At 44.3% G+C, this 21,983-nt stretch overlaps 1 long non-coding RNA gene across 1 annotated transcript in view; it reads right to left on the bottom strand.

Annotated features, from left to right (window-relative positions):
• Positions 1 to 21,983, bottom strand: part of LOC128584951 (uncharacterized) — a 34,093-nt gene that overhangs the window by 10,821 nt on the left and 1,289 nt on the right. Inside the window, exons 2-3 of the long non-coding RNA XR_008379771.1 lie at positions 21,013 to 21,260; positions 20,473 to 20,575 (exon numbers count right to left, since the gene is read on the bottom strand). This is a non-coding gene — a long non-coding RNA (uncharacterized LOC128584951). The remainder of the gene's footprint in view (positions 1 to 20,472; positions 20,576 to 21,012; positions 21,261 to 21,983) is intronic.

Below are 21,983 nucleotides of genomic sequence, written 5' to 3' on the forward strand. Positions count from 1 at the left end.
CCACACCTTTCACCATTAACTAAGATAGACTCTCACTGGATAAAAGATTTAAACTTAAGACATGAAACTATAAAAATACTTGAAGAAAGTGCAGGGAATCAGCCTGGGTGAATATTTTATGAGGAGGACTCCCCAGGCAATTGAAGCAGTATCAAAAATACACTACTGGGACCTGATCAAACTAAAAAGTTTCTGCACAGCCAAGAGCATAGTAAGTAAAGCAAGCAGACAGCCCTCAGAATGGGAGAAAATATTTGCAGGTTATACCTCCGATAAAGGTCTAATAACAAGAATCCACAGAGAACTCAAACGTATTAGCAACAAAAGAACACGTGATCCTGTCTCAGGGTGGGCAAGGGACTTGAAGAGAAACTTCTCTAAAGAAGACAGATGCACAATCTACAAACACATGAAAAAAAGCTCATCATCCTTCATCATCAGAGAAATGAAAATCAAAACTACTTTGAGATATCACCTAAGCCCACTAAGAGTAGCCCACATAACAAAAATCCCAAAACCAGAGATGTTGGTGTGGATGTGGAGAAAAGGGCACACTTCTACACTGCTGGTGGGAATGCACACTAATATGTTCCTTCTGGAAGGATGTTTGGAGAATACTTAGAGACCTAAAAATAGACCTGCCATTCCATCCTATAATTCCTTTACTAGGTTTATACCCAGAAGACCAAAACTCACAATATAACAAAGACATCTGTACCAGAATGTTTATTGCAGCCCAATTCATAATCGTTAAGTCATGGAAGAAGCCCAAGTGTCCATTGACCCACGAATGGACTAGCAAATTGTGGTACATGTATACCATGGAATATTATGCAGCCTTAAAGAAAGATGGAGACTTTACCTCTTTCATGTTTACATGGATGGAGCTGGAACATATTCTTCTTAGCAAAGTATCACAGGAGTGGAAGAAAAAGTATCCAATGTACCCAGCTCTACTATGAAGCTAAATTATAGCTTTCACATGAAGGCTATAACCCAACTATAGCACAAGACTATGGGGAAAGGGCCAAGGAAGGGGGAGGGAGGGGGGAGGTTTTGGTGAAGGGAGGGTAATGGGTGGGGCCACATCTATGGTACATCTTAGAATGGGTACAGGCGAAACTTACTAAATGCAGAATACAAATGCCTACATACACTAACTAAGAAAAGCCATGAAGGCTACGTTGAACAGTTTGATGAGAATATTTCAGATTGTATATGAAACCCGCACATTATACCCCTTGATTGCACTAATGTACGCAGCTATGACTTAACAATAAAAATAAATTAATTGAAAAATAAATAAATAAAATAAAATAAAATAAAATGACTTACTTTTCTTCCTGAGGCTTAAGGGACTTGGACCCCCCCCCCATGGGTTACATGCGAGTTGGCTTCCTTGGAGTTGTAAAATTCCTTAAGCCTTTTCTCTGAAGCTGTACACCCCATGAAGCCTGAGATCAAATGGCATGCCACCCTTCCTCAGAGATACGGGCCAGAGGGTTAACGTATGTTAACAACATATTGTCAGAGGTCTATAGATACTCTTCCCTGAAGGAAAGACACAGTCATTACTTCATACTGAGTAAACTAAGTGAATGCTTGAAGATATTCTTCTATTTACTCTATTCCCCTGTGGCTACTTTCTTCTTTGTGATCTTTCTTTAAATACCTACCCAAAAATTAGTCAATGTTTAGAAAAAGAGGTTTACTACAAAGGTGATTGTATTGATATGATAACAAAATATTTCCTTTCAAGTTAATTTCAGATACATAAAATAAGATAATGATGAAACTAATAGATAATACATTAAATGTGTACGTGACTAGAAAAAATATAAAGTCAAAACCTGGAATAAAGATTTTTGCTACACGCCGTCTCATCTCATTTCATGTAGTCTGTTTCTTGACTTAATAATTACAGGAGCGAGTTTACACCCATGGCAAAGCTGCTGTTCATTCGCGTCTTTGGTAACACAACATATTGGCATAGTCGGCAGGATCAGGGGATGGCAAAGGAGCAGAAAGACTTTCTGGATGCCAGGCTGGAGGACGGCCGCCTCCGCCAGGACACCTTGGAGAGATCTTCGCTGAAGCTGTTTGAGGTAAGCTTGAGAACCCTGTAACTGGGATGGTGCAATTGCCACTCAGAGTACGTGAGACGTCTCCAGCATAACAAGAAACATGGGAGGAAATAATATGAGTCTTCAGCTCTCTTCCTCTTTGGAGGATCAGTATATTGCCATTTTAAAAACTCTGATTTCTACCACTAAAATTCCGGTAAAAACCAGTAACCTGAAGGAACTTTTCCGTGTGGTTGTTAAACATTGCCACTGGTTTACGCCTGATTGAAAAGTCCAGCTAAATTTGAAAGTCTGGAACAAAGTGGGTCGGGCCCTGCATCATGCCCACCAAAAAGGCAATTTTATAAATAGGGAAATATGGGCAACCTATAAACTGGTTCAAATTGCGTTGGAACCATTTCAAACGTGTTCGGAGAAAGATTCTGAGACTGAGGACATTGGTGCTTATGAGTTGCCACCCCCGCCTCCTTTGCCCGAGCTGGATCAGTTAGGCCAGCCAGAGCAGATGGTGGAAAATCTCAGAAATTCTGGACATGAATATGATTCACCCAATTCCCATTCTGAACCTCAATTTAATAAGCCTCAAAAGAAATATGTGGGTGACTTAATTAGTCTTGACAGTGACGCAGAGAGCTGTCCGGAACTAGTGGAAATGACTGATGAATCAGCTCAAAAAGAGTCTGAGTTTGAACATCTTAAAAAGGTTATGGCTGAAATTTTTCAAATAATAAATCAAAGAATTACCTTCTTAGAAAAGAAGAGAGCTGAAATACTCTCCTCTAGAGCAAGCTCTAAAGCAGGTTCTGGTAAAAATGTGCTTCCACCTTACAAGCCTCTAACTCCTTCTGCACCAGCAGGTCCTAAAGCCTGGAGGGAAGGCCCCTTACGTCATAATGCCTCAACAGGAATTTATCCTGTGTGGCCTAATCCCCCAGATACTCGCTTCACTGCACAGTATCACTTTCCTTTAGATATTTCTGAATTGGGTATATCTAATGAGAACTCAGTTCAAATTTCAGAATTGGGTAATAATAAAGAGCCTATTATACCAGCATATCCTGTTTTCAGGGAAATTCGAGAGAATGATCAATCAGGAGCTGCTCAACATGCTCCTATAGAAGTAAAATTTTTAAGAACAATGAAAGATGCTGTTTATGCTTATGGATCTACTTCTCCTTTTGTAATTGGCATTTTAAATTCATATTGCACAAATCATATTTTTATTCCTGCTAACTGGGAAACTTTAGCTCTACTACCTTGAGCCTGGTCAATTTTTACAATTCAAGGCTTGGTGACTGAAAGAGGCAACTTTGCAAAACCGAGCTCAGGGAACTCCAGTTAACTCTTTAATGGGTTCTGGCCCTGTGGCTGACATTCACCAACAGCTGCAATTAACACAAGACTTATTAATGCAAGTTAAAGATGTTTGTATTAGAGCTTGAAAAAAATGGGATTAAGCAGTTTTTTACAAAAATCATGCAAGCCAACAATGAACCATATTCTGAATTTGTAGCTAGACTTTAGACAGCAATTGAAAGGTCTGTTCCTGAAGAACAGGCCAGACAGATGCTTTTATTACAATTAGCATTTGAGAATGCCAATTCAGATTGTAAATTGGCCCTCACCCCTATCAAGAATCAGGACAATGTTTCCATTGAACAATATCTCCACACTTGTAGGAATATTGGCTCTGGAACATTTCAGACAAAGCTTAATGCTGCCACCTTGGCAGAGGCACTTAATGGGACTAAAAAGAAGACAAAGTGTTTTAATTGTGGAAAAATAGGGCATCTGCGTTCTGAATGTCGCAAAGCTAAAATTGAAAGTGCCCCAGCTGCAGTAGTTCAGGATATCAAGCCGCAAGCACCTGGCCTATACCACCGCTGCAGAAAAGGTAAACATTGGACTAATGAATGTAGATATATTAAAGATAAAGACGGCAAACTCCTGCCACCCAGAATAAAATTTAAATCCAAAGGCAACTTTACTTAACAGTAATAAAAGACCTATTAACACTGAGTTGCCAAGAGATGAGTCTACCTATCCTATAAATAAAAATAAAATTAATATTAATATGATAACACCTATGAGTTGGACAGATGTTGGGTTTGCACCCCCTGCACCTGGAATTTATGGCTTTCCTAAACGAAATCATTTGTGGAAAGTAGCAACAGCCCTAAAACATGAAGTGTTGGACTGGTGGATTGTTTTATAATCAAACCACTACACCTCATACTTATGGTATGGAATTTACTGTCCATGATAAAAGATACATTCAAGCTTGTGTTCAATTGCCCTTTGTATGGCTTAAGGGCAACATAGAGTGGAATGAAAAAGCAGGAGAATTATTTTGTCCTATGTGTCAACTGTTAACTTGTATTAATAGTTCTCTATGTTTTGATCCTCAAAAGGAACAGCTGTATTTGTTGAGAACCAGGACAGGTGTATGGATGCCAGCGAATTTGACCAGACCGTGACAAGAATCTCCTGCCCTGACACTCCTTCAACTTCTGGCTGATCAAATTTTGAAAAAAATGAGGAGATTTATTGGACTTTTGATTCCTGCAATTTTAGGAATTATTGCTGTGAAAGCTTCTACTGCCACCTCTGGGGTGTCTTTAACTCAAGGAATCAGAACACATAATTTTGTGGCTGATTGGCATAAAGACTCTGAACAATTATGGACTGCTCAAAAACAAATTGACACTGAATTATATAATGAAATTACTGATTTAGAACAAAGTGTTGTTATGTTGGGAGATCAGTTAGTCAGCTTAAAGAAACAAATGAAGTTAAAATGTGATTGGAATATAACTACTTTTTGTATAACCCCTGTTAAATACAATGAGAGTAAATTTCCTTGGGAAAATGTTAGAAAGCATTTGTTAAACCATGATAATTTAACTAAGGAAATTGTAATTTTACAACATGAGGTATATTCCACTTTTGAAAATAAGTTACAAAAAATAGATGGACATCAGATTTTACAAGGCATAGCTGATGGAATTGAACAAATGAATCCTATTCCAAAAATACAGGGACTTATAGGAAGTTCAGTAGGATCATTAGCATTATTTTTAATTATTGGATTCATCTTATATTTAATTTATAAAAAATAAAACATGCTCAAAGTGAAAATGAACATTATGTGCAGGTGTTTGCTTAAATGATGACAGATATGAATAATATTCGTCAAAAAACAAAAAGGGAAAATGTAGGATAATGTTTAGAAACAAACATATCCTACATCAAGCGCATAAAGTGAATTCCGTGTGAGTTTAAAATGACTTACTTTTCTCCTGAGGCTTAAGGGACTTGGACCCCCCTGGGTTACATATAGAGTTGGCTTCCTTGGAGTTGTAAAATTCCTTAAGCCTTTTCTCTGAAGCTGTATACCCCGTGAAGCCTGAGATCAAATGGCATGCCACCCTTCCTCAGAGATACGGGCCAGAGAGTTAACGTATGTTAACAATGTATTTTCAGAGGTCTATAGGTACTCTTCCATGAAGGAAGACACAGTCATTACTTCATACTTAGTAAACTACGTGAATGCTTGAAGATATTCTTCTATTTACTCTATTCCCCAGTGGCTACTTTCTTCTTTGTGATCTTTCTTTAAATACCTACCCAAAAATTAGTCAATGTTTAGAAAAAGAGGTTTACTGCAAAGGTGATTGTATTGATATGATAACAAAATATTTCCTTTCAAGTTAATTTCAGATAGGTAAAATAAGATAAAGATGGAACTAATAGATAATAAATTAAATGTGTACATGACAAGAAAAAATATAAAGTCAAAACCTGGAATAAAGATTTTTGCTACACGCCATCTCATCTCATTTCATGTAGTCTGTTTCTTGAGTTAGTAATTACAGGAGTGAGTTTACACCCATGGCAAAGCTACTGTTCATTCGCATCTCCAGTCATGCAACACCTCACAGCAAAGAGGTAAAACCCTCACTAAGCTGTTGGGTTAGTGAGACGCTTATTTACCATTTAACAAAGGGTGATGCATTGTGGAGAAGCCCCAGGACGCAGGACAAGGAGTTGGGGCTTCTAGGTGCCTGGTCAAATGTGGGCACATAAGCATGGGAGGTAAGGGTCATTTAATAACGCTTGTCATGCAGACTCCAGGGGACCCTGTCTCCAGGGATAAGTGTCTTCAAGTCAAGAGTGGGAAGGGAGGACATGTGACTGACAAATTGATGCCCTGCTTTGAGATGGAAAGGGAAGAGCAGGGAGCTCCTCCTGCCTCTGCTGTTACTCACTTGCCTTGAACTCATGCCAAGTGGCAGATTGCAGGGTGGTGTGTCCTGATCCCCTCTTCTCCCAGTATCATCATTTATAAAATGGGTTCTCATATCAATGCACATGAAAGTGTGTGTGGATCTGCGGCGCCCTGCAGATACTGCCTTGGGGTGCTCTGAACCTGGTAGCCCAAGGCCCTCAGGGAGACCACAGCTCCTGGGAGAAAGTCAGGGGCCTTCTAGCAGGAGGAATGTCTTGGGACGATAATAGGGACTCTTTCCAATAGCTCGAGTCACTCTGAATTGGTGGCTGCTCACATATAAGGCTTGTCTCAAAAGAAAAAAAATAAAATCCTAAGAGAAAAGGGGCTGTGAGGAAAAGTGAAATTTCTCAGGTGTTCTGGTAGTGACCTGTTCCTGTCATCTCCCCCACGACTGTGACTATTTTAGGACTCAGTAAAGCTGCACTTTCCCTTGTACAAACTGATAGCAATGTAATTAAACCCTCTGCCTAGAAAAGGAAACTGCACCTGGCAGGATGCAACTGATGATCCCCTTAGGGCCGAGAACTCGCTCTTGCCCGTGTGGCACTATGTACACTGTTCCCCTTCCTTCTCTGAGCATAAACTCACAGTGCTTTGAGTTCTCTTTTTAACCTGTTGGATCCTCTTGCCAGTTCTCAATTTGTGAGTTAAATATAATCTCTGACCCTTACTCCTGATATGTTTGTATAGAAATCATGATTTAATTCTCTTCTAAATATTATTTTTAAACCATACAGAGTGAAAAAAACAAACCAGATGAAGAAATGAGGATTAAGTACTGCAAAATTAGAATCAGCCAGTTTAAGATGGCCTCGGTGGCTCATGCGTATAATCGCACCAGGGGTCCAGGGGGATGTGTTGCCTGAGCCCAGGAATTCACACCAGCCTGAGCAAGTGTGACATCCCTGTCTCCACTAAACAATGCAAAATAATTAGTCAGGTCTTGTCGTGGGAACCTATAGTCCCAGCTCCTCAGGAAGTTCAGGCATGAGGATTGCCTCAGCCCAGGAGTTTGAAGTTGCTGTGAACTATGAGGACGGCACAGTATTCTACCCAGGGTCACAAAGTGAGCCTCTGTCTCAAAAAAGAAAAAGAAAAAGAAAAAAATAAACCAATGAGCTAGTTCAGCAGTTCCAGCCCATGCATTCACTGAATCAGTCTCACTAGTGGTAGGTGTGGGCTCAGCACACCATTCAAGTCGAGACCACAGGCAGTTTCCACACAAAATGCTCTGGAGACACCACCTGGGCGCTAAGAATGTGCTGGGGCACCAGGCTTGTCCCCCATGCTCTATACCACTGTCCTCACCTCTTCTGGAGTTATGTGACCCTTCAAGAGTCTAAGCTCACAGCACCCTCCAATTCCTGGATTAGGCGATCCTCTTGCTTCAGCCGCTCAAGTAGTTGAGACTACAGGTGCCTGTCACATTGCCAAGCTATTTTTTCTTGCAGTTTGGCTGGGGTGGTGTTCAAAGCCCCCACCCTGGGTATCTGGGGCCCACACCCTACCCACTGAGCCACAGGAGCCACCCCCTTTCTGCATTTAAATAATTTCCAGCCACTGCAGCTTTCTAAGGAAAATAATCTGGTGTTCTGGATTGCCTATGGCTGTCCCTGTCACGCCTGAACCCCACCCCCCCAGTGAATATGCAATCATAGCGTCATAAAATATCCCAGTGGGAATGGAACTTGGAAAGTATACAACTCATGTTTTTAATCTTTGTGCCACTATGGATTCCCCCCCTTCTTTTTTTTGTGATAGACCCTCTATAGTGTGCTGTAGCATCACAGCTCACAGCAACCTCAAACTGTTGGGCTTAAGCAATTCTCTTATCTCAGCCTCCCAAGTAGCTGGGACTACAGCTGCCTACACAATGCCTGGCTATTTTATTGTTGCAGTTGTCATTAGTGTTTAGCAGGCCCAGGCCAGGTTCCAACCCGCCTCCCTCAGTGTATGTGGCCAGTGCCCTAACCACTGAGAATCGGGCGCCAAGCCCCCTTTTATGTTTTTGAGCTACAGGCAAATCTCTTCCCTTCACAGGTTTCGTGTTTGAAGAATCCTCTCTACGGACTGAATTTTGAATCTAATATTTCATTCCTTTCTTTTCTTCTTCTAATGAAATCCTCTCCTATAACATGATCTGCTTGGTCTCTGGGGCTGGCTTTAACACATTCATCAGTTATGTCCCATAAACTCTGTCAATAAATAGCCAGAGCTTCTGATTGTGGGGAGACCAGATAAACACACACAAATCACACAGCACTACACAGCCACAACATCACCACCCCCACCACTATCACAAACCAACATGTGTCTGCCTGCAAACTGCAGCTTAGGGCCCTTAACGGAAGGGACTACAGGCCTCACCGTGAACACCCTGCAGGTCCCCCACGGTGTGCCAGCAGAGAAATTGTGTCAACACACACCCAGGTCAGGAGGCAGAGGCAAGTTGTTCACTGTGCTCTAGTTCAGGAGAAGCCAATATTTTTTTCTCTACTGCAAGCTGGAACAATAAGAGTTGTCTTGGGCCACACACTAAATACACAACACTAATGAAAGCTCATTAGCAAAACCAAAAGAAAAGGTCCGTGCATAGTCTAAGTGATTTCCAACAGCACAGATAAGCAAAAAAAGTCCTCAGAAAATCAGCACCCAGCCCTCGGGTCGCAGTTTGGACACCATTGCTCTAGCTGATAACGTAGAGTTGTGTAACACAGAGATTTCCAAACATACCCTAACACATCTAACTATCACTGCTTACAAGGATCTGTAATCTAGAGCCTTCACTGAAGATCACCTTAGTCCCTGAGGGTACAGAGAGGAGGCATTTTTATACCTTATTTAGAAAGCATCAATGGAATATTTCCTCCCTCCTCGAACCACAGGCATTATTGACAAGGGCAGGGGAAGAAACATGTTTCTTTCTTTGTGGTAAATAATATGTACATTACAAAACATTTCACTGGCAAAGAGCAAACCCAGACAAAACATTTCACTGGCATCACATCCTATTGGAAGTTCTTCTTATCTTTAAACTTCACTATAAGTTTGACTAGCTGGACCTTGTGGTGGGTGACCATCATCCCAGCTATTAAGGGGGCTGAGGCAGGAGGACGGCTTGTGCCCAAGAGTGTGAGGTTGCTGTGAACTATGATGCCATGGCCCTCTACCTAGGGCAACTGAGCGTGACTCTGTCTCAAGAAATATATATAAAAGTAAAAAGTGAAAGAAGTGTATCCAGAGGTTGAGAAACATCAGCCTTGCACATAAGGGCCAAACTCTGTGATGCAGCCTGTGCCACACCTGAGGCTCCCTCACAGCGACTTCTCAAACCCTTTCCAGCCACCTGGGTTTCCCTCCCCCTCCAGTCACAGCCCCTCTCCCATTCTGCTTCCCTGTCCAGGACTCTCCCGCCGTCCTGTGGGATTGGCCCTCATTCCTCAACATCCAGCTCAAAGGCCTTCTCCTCCAGGAAACTCGCCCCTCTCTGCCGCCCCCACTGCCTTCTGCCCCCCAGCCTGCCCAGTCCTCCTCCTTCCCCAGACAGGGGTGGTTTCCTGTCCTCTTCACCTTCTCTCCTCTGCATCTGCTCAGGCACACAGTGGGCACGCCACAAGTGCAATCTGACATCATGAATATAACCGTGCTGGGTCTCAGTTGGAATTCACCACCAGTGACAAACTCACTCTGAAATGTTTCAAGGGAGGTTAATGAGCATAACAAATTGTCATCACACAGAACCTGCCCTTATCCTGGTAACAACAATGAAGAAAATTCTTTTTTCTTCTGCTCAGAAAGATAAAAACCCCAACAAGAAAAAGATTTGTATTTGGGTGATAATATTCTGGGGCTGAGCACACACGGAGGAACAGGCAGCCTCACACAGTGTTGGCACAGGTGTGTGTGGGCACAGCCCATGCTCGCTCCCTGGCACACGGTAACCTCACTTCTCCATGACTATCTTCAGTAATCTCTAAAGAACTTAAGTATCACACACAGGGAAATTCCTGAGAGCACGGTTTGTAATAGGGAAAAAGTGGCATCTGCTCCAGAGTTTATGAACAAGGGATGGGATGAGGAATTACCCTCCGCCCCCTACTGTCAGGGACTGAGCAGCCGCTCACCGAGATGGTTTTCAGGCAGCTGCGCTTACTCTGGGGGTTGCTGGCTCTGCCACCTCCACCTTTGGTTCAGATGGGACACCAGGAAAGCCTGGAGTGAAATTCTAGAACACATCTGATTGCCAAGGTCATTATTAGTCAGTATCTTTTGAGGATTTTCTTATAGTCATGAGTTACTTTTGTCATTAAAATATACCATCTAAATACTATTTAAAATGAAACTATTTCAACGTCCTGTATAAAAAAGGGCCAGTACACTTTAAGAAATTATTTTCTAGGAGCCCCTAGAGGTCACTTTGAGCAAATGCTCTGTGTCATAATAGTAGCTAGTACAAAATGCCGGTCCCTTGTCACCAACTAGCTAGAAACAGCCACCTTATCAGGTCCTGGTGAAATGCTGACTCCCAGGAAGAATGCCCATAGACCACAGCCTGCGCTAGAGCCAGGTGGCCCAGTCAGGAGAGAGGAGGCCTCAACACACAGAGGTGGAGGTGGGGATGGTGACAGGGGTGAGGAGAGCTAGGGCTAGAGCAAAGGGAGGCTCTCAGCCTCAAAGGAGACCTTGAGGTCCCTCTGTCATTCTGGGCCCTGAATTGACTTATATTAGCTGCCTCCATTTAAGAACATGACAAAGCATGTTTACCTTTAACAAAACTTCAATCACCTAGGAAGGAGTTTGGAAAAAAACAATCCTAAGTGTACCCAAGCGTTTGGCTCTACCTATTAAACTACAGGAGCTACACGGCCAAGAGGAATGTGTCAAGTGATGCCAGGAGGCTGCAGTCAGCACAATTCAGACTATGAGCACTCTACAGGACAGAGGGTTTCTCCATCAGATAAATTACAGGAAGATCAACAAAAAGAGATGGAGAGGAAACCTACAGACCCAGAGAAGCTTAAGAGTCATAACCACCTACAGTGCATTGAACTTACTTGGGTCCCTATTCAAAGAACCTGGCTGTTTTTTATAAGACACAGATGTGAATACTGACCATTTGTGATAGGAGGGAATTATTAATTGTTAGATATAGTAATGACACTGAGGATTTGTTAAGTCCCAGGACAAACATACTGATATCTTTTCTGGGATTTTTTTCAAAAAAGGGGCCAATATGTGGGGCTTTGACCAAAACCAGGCTGGCCCTGAATGTGGTCATTGTTGAAGCAGGGTGATGATTACAGAGTGTGTTATTACACCATTTTCATAGATTTTTGTGTTTGAATCCTTCTGCAATAAGCATTTTCTCAATACTTAGACCTTGATGTTACAGTGAGAGGAATAAATGATACACTTGCCAAGGCAAATACTCAAACAAACTTGCTCAAAACCAACTGTATCCAGAGGAGAACCATCCCAGTCAGTCATTAAATCTGTGAATTGTCCTGAGTCGGATAAAGAGACAATTTCACGTTTTTTTCAGATTTGGGGGTGAAATTGCTTAATCTCATTAAATCTCATCTTCCTCATCTATAAAATTGGTATGAGATTTGTTTATATTTCTTTTATTTGAGATAGAGTATCACTCAGCAGCCCTGGGTAGAGTGCTGTTGGTTCAGAGCTCACAGGAACTGCATGAACTTGGGCTCAAGTGATTCTCTTATCTAGGCCTCTCAAGTACCCAGGACTACAGGCACCCACTTTCCTGCTAGGTTTTTTCAGAGACCGATTCTCACTCTGGCTCAGGCTGGTCGTGAACACTGGACCTCAAGCAATCCACCCAATTCGTCCTCCCTGAGTGTTAGGCCCCTCAGTGTGAGCCACTTAGCCAGGCCTATGAGACTTACTTAATAGTAAATGAAAATTGGGCAGCACCTGTGATCTAAGGAGTAGGGCGCCGGCCCCATACACTGGAGGTGACAGGTTCAAACACAGCCCTGGCCATAAACTCCAAAAAAAAAAAAAATAATAATAATAATAATGATAAAAGTAAATGAAAATTGAGACAGTCCTGAAGAGACCTTGAACAAACAAAACCAGTTAGTCCTCAGAAGTTACCTTCCTCTGGCTTGATTTGCAAACAGAAGGAAAACATGACTTTAGATACTTTTTGTACATGGCTGTGTTAAACAAAAACAGAATGTAAGCTCAACTAACAAGAAGAAACTAACAAACTTACCTAACTGGGGACTAACAGCCACACAGGCCAATTAAAGAAACTTTGTAACCAATGAAATACTTTCTTTCCTTTGCTGATGCATTCACTCTGTAAGAGACTGTCCCTAAAGCTACTTCAGTGGAGCCCCTGAACCACGTCTGTTTTGGAGCTGCCCAATTCATGAATTGCTGTTTGCTGAAACTATTAAAAAAAAAAAAGTGGATTATACCCAAGTTTCTGGGTTTTTGTTTGTCATGGTCTTTTCTGTTTGTTTGTTTGTGTGTTTTAGAGACAAGGTCTTGTTCTGTCATCCAGGTTGGAGTATCCTGTCCTCATCATAGCTCACTGTAACCTTCAACACGTAGTCTCATGCCATCCTTCCCTCTTAGCCTTATAAGTTGCTAGAACTATAGTTCTATAGAGATGCCAGAGAACTATAGAGATGCAAACACACTGTGTTTCCCAGTCTGGTGTCAAACTCTTGGGAGTCTTCCCACCTCCGCTTCCCAACACAGTATGTGTTAGAGGCATGAGCTCCCATGCTGAGCCCCCATTTTCCTTTTCAACACTAAATGACAGAGGGCTACAAAACTATTTTGAAAACCATGAAATGCAACTCAAGTGTTGGTAGATCTCTATGTGGTGACACGGGACCATTTCTTCACACATCCCATAAATCTTGAGGCAGCACCCAACTACTAGTCAGCACTAGATACTGTGTCAGGCACTGCACATACAAAGGTGAGCAGGACATTGGCTCTACTTGGTCTAATTCAGTGTTCCTCAAACTTGGATAGACGTTAGAAAAACACTTGGGCCTTGGTGTCAGCACAGACTAAAACACAGAACTTCTGGGCATGAGTCCTAGGCAATGTGATGTTTAAATAAATCTTCACAGGCTGGGCGCAGTGGCTCACACCTTTTATCCGAGCACTCTAAAAGGCCAAGGCCGGTGGATTGCCTGATGTCACAGGTTGGAGACCAGCCTGAGCAAGAGCAGGTCCCCATCTTTAATAAATAGCGGGGTGTTGTAGTGGGTGCCTATAGTCCCAGCTACTTGGGAGGCTGAGGCAAGAGAATCACTTGAGCCCAAGTGTTGAGGTTGCTGGGAGGTATGATACTAGGTCACTCTAATGGGGGTGATAACGTTAGAATCTGTCTCAAAAAATAATAATAAACGAAATAAATCTTGGCAGGGGACTGATTCTACTGTCTAGACAGGCTAGAGAACCATTTTCAGACTGATCTTAGTTCAATGAACAGTTCTAAGATAGCCATCAAGAAGACTAGGTCTTAGTTTACAAAATTCTTGAGCAACTTTAATGAACACAGGTAACTTTTAGGTGTTTGCTTCCTGGAAGCACAGACCTGGTCAACATGCTGTGTGGCCATTGGCCCCAACTGACCTGCTAGTTGCTGACACAAGGGTCTATAACTTTCAGATATCCCCGGGGGAATGTTCCATTGGGTTTCTCTTCCTTTCAGGGCAGTTACCCTTTCTAATCAAACCAACCTCTGGGTTTTGTAAATTTCCAAGTTTCAGATATGAGCTTGTGAAACCAGTCAGGGTTCCTGACTCGCTTTTCAAGTCTTACCTTCCCAAGTTGGCACCTAATTCGTGCTGAGCTCTGAGACTTTGGGGTTTGATATAGAGGAGCAGGTCGCCTGGCTGCACCTCCCCATCCAGCACAAACATCCTCTTTGGCCTCCCTGTTTTCTACGGAGGGGTCTAAAAACTAAGGATTAGGATGAATTGAAATGCCTAAGCAAGGAAAGAAAATCTGGCTCAGGAGGGTAAAGGTTCCAGAGAGACAAAAGAAAATAAATCTAGGAGAACAGACTCCCAGGTTTCCCAAACTCTTTCACAGAAGCACGAATTGTGTAAAACTACAGAAATGCAGACTATGAGCAGGGGGATCTTATCTTCCTCCCTCTACTTTCTCAGGCATCTTCCCTCCTCAGTGCACATTCTCACATGCAAGACACCTGGATGATCTGGAGGGGGGAGGCACACTCAGGAATCACTGGCCCCAGGTGACAGCCCAGGTGCACCCCCAGGTGTGCAACCTTGCCCAGGTCTCTCCCCATCTGTGCTGGGAGTTTATGATGGGACCTTTGTTAGGTCACTGGGAGGATCTGATGAGATGAGGCCTCAAGAATGTGGAGTCCACTGTCCACACTCCAAGCTGTGATCAGATCTGCAGGACCACAAGCCCCCTGCTGGCGCCTCCACCTTTCATGTGCACAGCAGTCACCTGGACATCTGGTTTGACAGTACACTCAGGGCATAGGGTCTCAGCTTGGGAAGGTGAACGGTTCTGGAGATGGATGGGCTAAAGTTGCACACTGATGGGAATGTACTTAATGCCAAGGAACTGCACACTTCATTGTGGTTAAATGGTAAACTTTGTGTTAGGTTTATTTTACTACAAAATCATTTTTAAACACGTGCAGTACCATTGCGAACAAACTCCTAGGTAAGGCGATGATCCTGGTTACATGCCCCCCCTACTATGGGCTTCTAGGCAGTGCACAAGTAGGTCTCACCCGTTACAGGTGACTACTGCATTGCTCTGTCCCTGGCTCTGGGCTGCCGACAGTGACAGGGGCATGTGCTACTCTGTCTGCACCTAATGTTCTTTGTTGTTCCCTTCCGACAACACACGCTGTTGGCCAGTAGACATTCACACGACATCAGGGCTCTTCACAGAGGACAGCACGTCAGGGCCCCTCATGTCTCCCTGTTTCCACTGCTCTTTCTAAGGCCAAGTCCCCCAACCAAATGCTCCCACGTCACCTTACTCCTTGCTCCAGTGACGTCACGGTGCTGTCCAGGGAGGCCCTGCAGCCTAAACAGGCCACAAGCGCTTTGCCCGTGGATTCTCACGCTCCTCCAATCCGGAGGGGGGAGGCGACTCCAACTTTGAAGGTTTCCCTGTGTTTCACCATTGGGACTGACAGGCACCTGGACGACTGTGAGGTCGTGTCTGTTGGTGGCGTCAGATGGCACTTTGGAACTCTGACCATTGGTGTTCAGTCCTCGCTGATACTGACTGGCAACTGGAAACAGCTGGGAGCCCCAAAAAGCCACCTGTGTGAGCTGCACAGCCCACAGTCCCCGAGACCAGCTGTCCTCACAGGCGTCCTCCCTAATCCCCCAGCAGGAGATCGCTATTCCCGAGACAGCTACACACAGGCCCCGAATTAGTGCTGACAGCTGCCTCCTATTCGGGAAGCTCGTGGACGTTGGCCTTGGCCTCTCATTATTACTCTGTTTCCTCAGAGAATGTGTCCATTTCGCGAGCTTTTAGGAGAAAGCACAAGATCCTGGGGCCATCCTGACTTCCACTCAGATAGTCTGAGTCTGTTGGTTCTGCCATTCTTAGAGGGAAGCACATTGCGTGACCCACCAGTCGGCTCCTGCCCTGGACGGTCCAGCAAGCAGCAAACCAGGCGCTCAGGGTGTCAGCTCAGGGACAGGAGGACATGGGACAGGGTCTCCAGGCTCAAGTCCCTTAGACCTGTGGTTCTTCACATTAAAACCATCTCAGGAGGTATTTTTAAAAGGATTGAGGCCTGGGCCTCACGCTAGATCACCGAATCAGAGGGTCTCAGGATGGAAGCTGGCGTCAACAGCGGGTTTCAAAGGTGAGTCTCATGTATGGCCACAGCCAGAACCTCGAACTCAGAGGACTTCCCCCTTATTCAGAGCAAGGATGATGGAATTACAGGTGCAGGGAAAGAGGCTGTAGCTAAAATCCTCATGTAACATCAGGACTCCCAGCTTTTCATTAGGAAATGGAGACACTGGGGGCTGAGCTCAGCAGCAGCTTCAGGGACTAGAACTACAGGCCTGTTCACGCCCAGACTGAGGATGATTTGCTGTTGTGTAACAGCACAGCAGAGGCCCACAACCCCCTGAAGACCCCGTGTGCTGCCGAATTATCCTGGGGAGGATCTGGGTTTGGAGTGCCTCCCTCGCCAGACAAGCTCACGGAATATTGACTGAGGACACTGAATTTTCACAGAAGGAGGATGTTAACTAGGAAGAGAATTTTGTAAGTGACGATCCTTCCCTGAGCAGTAAGTTTGGAATCAAATGTTTCATAAAATACAGAGAAAACATAAGAGAATTTGGCAAGACGTTAACACATTTGATGTGTTAGAGATTAAAGATTAAAACAGTATTTCTGGAATTCCTCGTGACTATGTCACACAGATACACACACAAATACACACACACTCCACTCCCAATCCTGAAAACTAGTTGTTTCACATGCTTCACAAGAAATGAGAACTCTAAATAGATGTTTCTACTCAATAACTTATTTTCTTAAAATTGATTCTCAGGGATAGACGTAAAGCCATATTCTAACCAGAGTTCCCTATACCTGGACAAAAATAAAATTTGTAAAAAAATGTTCAATTAGTCCCAGCTACCCAGGAGCCACCCCACGTTCCTTGTCATTCTTATCCCACACTGCACTTCAGTGGAGAGAGACACGGCAGGATGGTTTGGTTTGGTTTCAGACAGTGTTTCACTGTGTTACCCTGGGTAGAGTTCCATGGCCTCAGTCTAGCTCACAGCAACCCCAAATTCCTGAACTCAAGCAATCCTCCTGCTTCAGCCTCCCAAGTAGTTAGGGCTTCAGACACCTGCCACAGACTCAGCTAAATTTTATTTCAGGAGAGGTGAGCTCTCCCTCTTGTTCTACCTGGTCATGACTCCTGAGCTCAAGAGATCTGTTTGCTTTGACCTCTGTGAATGCCGGTATTAGAGGGAGTCATCGTGCCCAGGCAAGATGATTTTTATTTATTGAGTGACTCTATTTTTAACTTTCATCATTTCATTTGGACAGCAATTTGGTTATAACCCTTTACTGATCAACAAACAGCTCCTTAGATATAATTTATCTGGGAAATGGCTAAAACAATACTATACTGTCTATAATCTGACTCAGAAAACATATGTTTAGGAACATAAAGGAGTTAAACTACCAAGTGTTAAAAATGTTTCTTATAGAGATGGGGCGTCACTGTATTGTCCAGTCTGGTCTTAAACTCCTGGCCTCAAGAGATCCTCCCACCTCAGCCTCCCAAAGTATTGAGATTACAGACCAGACGGCATGCCCTGCCAAAACGCCAATTTGCTAAAACATGTTTTCACTTTAGCCTTGACTGGAAAGGTCTAAGTCTTGTTACCTCAAGTAAAGGGGCAGATTTCTGAGAAGACCCAGGGAAAGCAGGGACAGAACCAGGGTCCAGAGCAGAACATGGGCTCGTTTGGTGTCACTCCCCTTGGAACTGGGGAGAAGCAGCATAGTGCGGGATCTACAGTCATTGTTGAAATACTAGTAGCAGAATGTTTTAGATGTTTATTCTAAATCAATGTCCATAACATTGCTCGGCAATTATCCTCACTTTTGAGAAAAATACAGCTTCTTAAAACCCACTCAGCTCATTAACAACTACCAATGTGTATTTCAATATTATTTCATAAAAATAACATCCAATTCAAGTAATGCATTAAATGGCTTTTTAAAGTGTATATTCTTCCAGACATGAACCACTGTTCCATCCTTCCAGAATTGTTGACACATTAGCATCTTGGTACATATTGTTTTTAAAGGGCATCTGAAGTTACAGGATACATTTCCTGCTTTTTTCACCTAACAAAGTATCTTGGTCATTTCTCTCATATTCTCACAGGGGAATCTACTCGGCTTTCTCTAATGGTTCTCCCCGTCCATCCCAGTGTAGGGGTGACCGTAACTACTTGACTAGTCCTCACCTGCTGGACACTCAGAGGACATTCCTCACCATTCTGGACAGCACTGCACTGACCATTCTGTATTTTCCTGCTGGACACTCGCACGGCCAAGGCCCATTCCTAGACGTGGAATTTCAGGCCAGCACTGTGTGTTCTCCACGTCGCCAACCTGGATTCCAACAGGATTTCCTCTTCTAGGAACTGCTCACTCATGTTCTTGGTCTACTTTTCTACTGTGATCAACCCTTTATTAACTCATTTTAAGATCTTTATATAAAGAAAAAAATCGGTCCTTTGATATGTGAACTGAGAGCCCCCTCATTCTGATGTTTTCCTTCTCACTTTGTTTACTATTGAAGTTGCCTCTTCCCTGGATAGAAATGAAAGCCACTGTCTTGAGGTTTCTGCTTCCGTGTTCTGGCTTCAGATTCACCCACCCACGTGAACTTCCTGCACCCCCACTAGACGTACAGACTCTCCTGCCCCTTCCTGCCTGGCGTTCTTAGTCGAACTGCACTGTCCTCATTCCCCGGAGCCCCAGACCATTTCTCACTTGGTGTTTTTGCTCACACTGTCCCCTCTGCCTCCAGTGCCTTCTCAGCACTTAGGGTCCCGTGAAGCCGTCTTCTCCCCCAGGAAGCCTCTGAGCTAGGGGTTCCTCTTCTGCACCCCATGGACAGGCTGTGCACACCTGTATCCTCGCACCGTCCCACTGTGTTTTAATTATTCATGAATCCCCCGTCTCCTCTGTTAGACTTTCCCATCCTCAATGCACAAAGCAGCTACCATCCACGTCTGTGTCCCCAGTGCATGACATCTGCTAGCCTCACAAGAAACGTTTGCCAAAGGAAGGAGAAAAGATGGGGACAGGCAGGCTCTGGGGGCGAGGCCCCTCTCAGGGGTCCCTCCCTTGTTTTCTTCCCTCTGTGACTGTCTTTTGCTCTCCGAATAGCATCTGCAACTCGTCACTTTCTTGTGTTCCATGACAGTTCTGTTAGAACCTCCATGGCTTTTTATAATAGGAGGAAATAAATGATCTTTCAATTCCTATTTCTCTACTTTGAAACCAGGTATCCCAGTATTTACTGAAGTACATAGGCCTCTAGCCCAGATTTGGAAGCAGCTATTACAGTATTACTAAGTCGGTTTGCTATTTGTGTAGGGTTTTGCAATTCTCAAGTCACTTTCATAAAACATAGATGGTCGTCTAGAACGCCTAAGGGTAACAAGAACCAGCGATAGTGCAGGAAAACAGCCTGTTGCGTGACAAGAGTGATGCATGTTGGAGTGAAACCCCCGTGATGATCAGCGTTTGACTCTCACATACCAAAGTGTCCTGTTCTCAGCTCGCTAGAAAATGGTCGTAGCAGAGATAACCCCTGATAAAGATGCTTATCTAACCTCCCCAAGTGCTCACAATTCTGTTTGAAATCCCAAGATGTGACCAGCCACACGCATTTTACCCTAAAAGCTTGCTTTATAAAGGCCAGCAAGGCAGGTAGCAGGCACCAACGTCCTTCAGCCACTGAGACATCGCTTCCGTCTGTAAGTGCTTTTTCATTACTTCTTCCTGAGGAACGGGGTGTGTTAGGCTCTGCCTTTCTCTCTGGGCTCCCCCAGCCTCTCTGGAGCAGGTTTGCAGAGCCCTGGTCGCCATGGGACAGATAGCAAGCCCAGTTCATAGATGGACAAACTGAGGTCAGAGAGGCTGGAGTCCCGGAAGGCCACACAGCTACCCCCTGTGGAGCCAGGCCTGCCTCTCAGGCCCCTGACTCTGCTCCCAGTGCTCTCCCTCCCGCTGCGGTCTGTCTCTCCACATCTGGCGGAGGGTGGAGTTTGATTCATGGCTGTTTTCATCATGTGGGTCTCTGTTCCCAGCAACCCCATTGGCATCTCTTATGAATGTCAAACTCTGGGAGTGATCCAGTTCAGAAAGAGTTTCTGCTGGGAGCCTGGTGGCCTGCACTTGTAATCATAGCTCTGAAATGCCAAGGCAGGAGGATCATTTGTCACCAGGAGTTCAAGACCAGCATGAGGAAGAGTGAGACCCTGTCTCTACAAAACATAGAACAAATTAGCCGGGCATTGTGGCGGGTGCCTGCAGTCTCACCATTCAGGACCCTGAGGCAGGAGGATCACTTCAGATCAGGAGGTTGACATTTCTTGAGCTGATGCCACTGCACACTAGGCTGGGTGACAGATTACGACTAAGACTCAAAAGAAATAATATAAGATAATATAAAATTAATGTTCACAAAGAGTTTAGAATTACCTAGTTATGACACTCTATTTTTCCAAGAAGGGAAGACTTCAGCAATTTCAGCTGCATAATTAATATACTAAGGAAAAGACTACAGGGAAAGGCATCAAAAACATCCTAATAGCTTTCTCTAAGTCTTGCGATTCTGAGTGATTCTCTTTTTCCTTTTGTTCATATGCACGTGTGTAGTTTCTTACTATAACTTTCCTGACGTAGAACTTGCAGTCTGTGAAGTTCAGTGGTCTTCAGTACCTCCCCAGAGGTGTGAACCCTTCCTCACACTTCCAACAGACTCTCACCACCCCCTAAAGAAATCCCAAATGCATCAAATGCGTCAGCAGTCACCCCCCCTTTCCCCCTCTCTGTAGCTCCTGGCAACTATTAACTTACCTTCTGCCTTAGGGGTTTGCTTCTTCTGAATATTCATGTACACAGGAGCAGACAATGGTGCTCTTCTGGGCCTGGCTCCTTCCCGTCCTGCATAATGTTGTCAAGGGGCATGATGTTGTAGCTTGACCCTCCAGCCCTTCATCCCCGGAGATAGCTGTGTAGCTGGCACGCCCGGGATAAAGCAAGTCTTGTCCACTGGTAACTGGCCCCTGGGGCTTGAGCATAAGGTCAATGCTTTCTCCATTGCTCTGTGTTTCCAATTGGTCATAATGAAAGATTGGGAAGAGGCACTGGGTCAGAGGCACCAGGAGACCAGAACTACCCTGGGAAGTGCACTCAGACACACATGCTTTCAGGACTGCAAAGCTGACTCTGGGGAAAGGGCTTGGACTTGGCAAACCACTGACTTGGCTGACTTGTCAGTGGCCACAGGTGACTTCCTATAAAACAAAATAACTTAGACTTTGGTAAAATGCTGTGGACCCCGCATTGATCTGTTTGCACCACAGAAGGAAAACCTGGAGGACTGGACAGTGGGGGGCTCCTCTAAAGGGGAACAGTGTTAATCCTGTTAGGCAGACTGGGAGGAGATGGGCACTTGGGGGAGGAAGGAAGGATTTCCTTATTCCCCTGGCACCAAGTCAGCTGCGGCCTGGACACTGGGAAGGACAGCCCTGGAGGGGGTCTCGGTGGGGACCTGAGTGGCCCTTCAGCAGGTGGTGGCAACACAGGCTCGGCTGGCAGTGACACAGGAACCGACACTCAGTGTGAGGCTCCCCCTTCATGCCACCACCTAACTTGTCTCTCCACCAAATGGGATGGGGACAAAACCTCTTGTGTAAATGCATGATTCGTACAACTGCATGGATTTATTTTAAGTCTTTTTAGTTGAAATTCTCTTTTTAGTTGAATTTTTAGTTGTATTTTGCAGCCAAGCTGCTGATACATTATGCTAATTTCTAGATGTTGCA

Source organism: Nycticebus coucang, chromosome 4, assembly GCF_027406575.1.
Source record: "Nycticebus coucang isolate mNycCou1 chromosome 4, mNycCou1.pri, whole genome shotgun sequence".
NCBI classification, from domain to species: domain Eukaryota; kingdom Metazoa; phylum Chordata; class Mammalia; order Primates; family Lorisidae; genus Nycticebus; species Nycticebus coucang.